The sequence below is a fragment of the Candoia aspera genome, chromosome 2 (genome assembly GCF_035149785.1).
Source record: "Candoia aspera isolate rCanAsp1 chromosome 2, rCanAsp1.hap2, whole genome shotgun sequence".
Lineage (NCBI taxonomy): Eukaryota > Metazoa > Chordata > Lepidosauria > Squamata > Boidae > Candoia > Candoia aspera.
In genome coordinates this window covers 222901768-222906595 of record NC_086154.1, presented here as the reverse complement: position 1 = coordinate 222906595, position 4828 = coordinate 222901768, and positions in this window count along the sequence as shown.

Genomic DNA, 4828 nt, shown 5'->3' with positions numbered 1-4828 from the left:
GCATTCCCATTCCCGGGAAAAGGGGGAAGGGAAAAACTAGGGTTTCCCCTGCAAACTACACATATGGGTTCTGCTCTTGTTGGATACTTATTTGATCAGGTAGAGAAGGCATTTTCTTCCAGCCCCCAAAGTCTCACAGGGTGGGCCAGGTGTCAGGAGGTTGCAATGTTTTCTGCATATAAAATGGAGGTAGGAGGAAGGTCACAGATTAAAAAATACTCTGGCTTACCTAATAAAGCATCAGGCTGCTTGTACTGTGAATTAGGAAAGTAAGAAATATGAAAGTTGTAATAAGAAAGGAATTGTGCCCACCTTAACCAGTGCCATACAGGTAGTCCTCGCTTAATGACTGCCCTGTTTAGCAACTGTTCAAAGTTACAACAGTGCTGAAAGAGTAACTTTATGACCTGTCCTTGCTCTTAGAACTGTTGCAGCATCCCTGCAGTCATGTGATTGCCATTTGTGCACTTTACAGCCAGCTTCCTACAAGCAGAGTCAATGGAGAAGCTGGCAGTAAAATCACAAGTCGCAGTCACATGATGTCGTTCTTAACGACTGCAGGTGATTCACTTAACAGCTGTGGTGGAATGAGGTCGTAAGTCCATCATTGTCACATCCACTTGCTTAATGACTGCATCGCTAAGTGACAGAGCTGCCAGTCCCAGTTGTGGTCATTAAATGAGGACTACCTGTATGAATCTGTGAGAATTCTAACAAATCCTTCTGGTCAGTTTAGACCTTGATGTTCCACCCCATTGCAGAGATAGTACCAACACTCACAAGTTTCTTTATGGCTGAAAGCTCTTTGTTAAAATATCACAGTACCTTGCAGCTAGGAGTTGCCTGGAAAGGATTGCACAGCAAAAGAGACTGTCCTCAAATTCTACAGTAAATTGTAAAAGTGCAGCTCCCAAAACAAAGTTGGAAGCATCAGCCTGTAGAACAAAGGCATGTGTGGAATCTGGAGGATGGGTTGAGAGATGCCTGTTTGAGTCAAAGAAAGGCTTGTTGAGCATCAGAATCCACTTAAAAGGTAAGGGAAATCAACAATGTGGTTAATACAGCAAAATTTGGAACAAATTAATGGTAAAAAAAATTGGCAAACACCATATGCACCCTAATAGTTCAGGAAAGCTCCCAAAACGGAATGGATTCTATATGAGCCAGATCCATCTGAATTCTTTTTGAGGAATTATGGTAGCACAAATAGACCAATACAAGCAGATTAAAGGTGTATCTCTCTAGTTTAACACAGAAGCCATAGTCACAAAGGCACTGAAGAAGTGCCCAAACTGTAAGCAGAATCCTCAAAGTAAATGAGAAAATTGTCCAAATGCATACTTAAAAATTATGCACATGAAAAGGATGATTCCTAAATCACAGAAAAACTAGTAGAAAACTGACCAATCCATAGAACATAACTATATACTCAACCTTCTCATAAGGAGAATCAAAAGCAATCAAATATTCATGCCCTTCTTTCATGCAAATAGATTTTAAGCCTCCTGAGAACTAATCTGGTAAAAAAGCATGCCCTCTGCAGCCATTCAAAAAGCTCAAATGAGCTCTGAAATTAAGGGCAGAAGATACAGCTCTCTAATGATTACATTTAATTTTTGGGTGCTCCAGTCTGGAATTGACCTGTTTTCTGCCAGCCCAGATTGGGAGTATTTAGGACATCTGCTTGCAAAACACCCCACTCCCTTATTTATACTTATTTGATACTTCAGAAGCGAGACAAGGGGTTCTTAACAGGGCAGCCACATAAAAAATGGCCAGGTTCTCCACAACATAGGCATAGACCTTGCATACATCGGTGTAACTTTTCTCACTTGAATAGAGTTGCAAGTTGCATGAGTTGCAAGAATTCAATTTACAAAGTCTCAGATGGGGAGGGGAGGGGATAGAAGGAAAGAAAGAGAATAGTAATGTCTTCATTTTCTGCCTATTCTGTGCCATAATTCCTCAGGCCTTCCATCAATATCCAAGAAGGCCTAGATTAATGCAGGTAAAATCTCTGGAGTTCCTTGACAAATGAGTTTGTCTCATATTTCATCTGATAGTCTGTCTTTAAACTGATTAATTAAGCATCTTTCATTCTAGCCCACATCCTGAGCTAACAGCTGAAAGTCAACAGTATAATTCTACCCTGAACATTTATCCTGTCAGAAGAGATGGATTTCATGGTTATCTGGCATTTGCTTGACCAAAACTTCAAAGTTAGGTTCCAGGCATGTTACCAATTTGGTTCAGTTACCCAAATCTTGTGTGTGATGCATCAGAAAGGGATGGGGGTTGCTCACTTTGTAGCTCTATCTATCATTAGACCAATTAAAAATCCTCCTTGACATTGGTCCATGGAAAAATCCTCAGTTCTTAGGGAGATGTATATTTCATATTAAGCAAAGAAGGCTATAAATTTGCTAGGTTTTCCATCATATTTATTAGAGAGGGAGGTATCAGAGCTCCAGAAATAGTAACAGATCTTGGGCTGAGATTAGCATGGGAGCTACCAGGTGGGGGAGATACTGCCCAACTTGCTTGGCTAACTAGTTCATTGTTTAGGCTAACTGGCCCATCTGGATCACAACATGGTTCTGATATTACAGCAACGCACTAATGGCTAATGACAGCAAGATTACAAGAGGATCTATAGTCATTGTTTTGCATTGGTGTTGAGTGCAGGCCCTCCTTCTGCTGTTGAAGTAGGAGTAGATAGATTTGTTTTCAGAATTCATGCCAGGCACAGCAAAAAATCTAAATTTTCTAGACATCTAACCCCATATTCAGGAACTTGCTTATAAGCAGAAACACAGCTAGGTAAGTGACTGTTGCAGAGAAAGAATACATATACATATACAGTACATATACATATACATATACACGCACAACACACACACACCAAAGATCCACCTACTGCAGTACACAGAAATCAGTTATATAGATGGTAGATCTAGTGTTTAAATTTTAGACCAGTAGAAATGTGGTTCTTTTCTTACCAGTCTTGAAACTGGGAGTCTTCTTCTCAGCATTGACATAACAGTTCTGTCTAGCTGCAGAACTACTGGTTCTTGCCTTGTCAGCTTCAGCTCTTACAAATATCTAGCATTCACAGTGAGCTTTTGATTAAAGCAGGAATAGGCAGCTCATGAGCATCTGTCTCTGTCCATCATCATTAGTGTGTGTTTGTACAGTATGTGTGTGTGTGTATTCTCATTCATTCATTCACACACATTTAGATGTACAAAATATTGGCAAGGAATCAACGTGGATGGGTGATTCCAGTTTTGAAAATGCTCCCCCCACATTGCAGTACTCTTTTATAAAATCTATTGCCCTCCTGAAAATTCACTTATGTCAAAATTGGTAGAATTCCATCCTGATTTAAAACTGCTTTTTCTTTTACAGAACCTGAAAAGGTATGCAGAGTTTAAACTGACAATCAGAAGTGTGATTCCTCAAGAACAGTTAAAGTTTATGATTACATGCATAGCATGCCAATTTGTATTGAAATTGGGTCAGCCAATTGTTTTCCGTGAGTAAATTTCTCTTCTGTATGTTACATAAAAGGACATCATGAAGGATAGATAGATGGTAGGGGCTTCCCCTAGGAGAACGCTGCTAAATTACTTTTCATTTGTTTCATGGCAGTCTAAATAGCCTCCCTGAAGTGCTTGAATTAGTTGAATATCACAAGTACGCTGGGACATTTTTTTCCCCAATATATAAAGTGCTTTGTGGCAATGAACATTCTACCAATGATTTAGTGACTGCTTGTGGTTCCCCAGGCAATGATAGAACATTAATAAGTTTGAATCAGTTTTGGGAACATCAGCTGCATTACTACTTTTTTCATATGCTGCTTATTTTTTTTTAATCCTAACTTAAATAAGTTTGGGTTACAACCTTCCCCTCCCCCCCAACATTTACATATAATCTAGAAAAGGAGGAGGAGGACAAAATCTTGAGAATCTGCAATTAACAAAGGGATCTGTATATAATCCAATAGATTTAGTCTTTTATATACTATGCACACAGAACTTTTTATGCCCCCTTAACATCTTCCAAATTCTGCCTCTTTTTAGATTCTCACCTTTTATATCTCTTATGTTTCATATATACATATACCCTTAGTTTTTTGTTTATACCTTTTATACCTTTTATTTATTATATCTTTATGCTTCTCTTCATTGACTGTACCCAATCCCCTTATGCTGGTCTGTGAGTGTAATAAACATTAATTTGATTTCATGCTTGGGCTAAAACTTCTATCAAGCAATGCCCTCTGATGAGACCTAGGAAACATTCCTTCCCTATCATGGCATCTGTCTTTGGAACAGCTTACCACCCAAAATTTGGATAGTCCTGACCCTACTGGCCTTTCAAAAGGCAACAAAGACCTGGCTGGTCCCACAGGCATTGGGCCAGGGTACTGAATGAGTATGAGTGATGTTTTAAAAAATGTGTTATGAAGATGAATGTTAGTCCTCAATCACTATGTATTCTGTTTTTGAGGTTAATGTTTTTATCTTGGTTTTTAAATATGTTATATGCCTCCTGAAGTTGAGCATCTGTATAAAACAAGCAAACAAACAAGGCTTTGGTTGTACTGGGGCATCTTGGCCAAATTGTGCCAAAACTGATCAGTACTATCCTCACCATAAACTGTGATAACTATATGTGGCAGGGTACAACTAAGGCTGCTAACCTACTCCACACCTTTATCTTACTACAGATTGTACTCCTTCAGCAACCACTCGTTCAGCAACTGTTCAAAGTTATGATGGTGCTGAACGAGAAGACTTATGACCAGTCCTCATAGTTACAG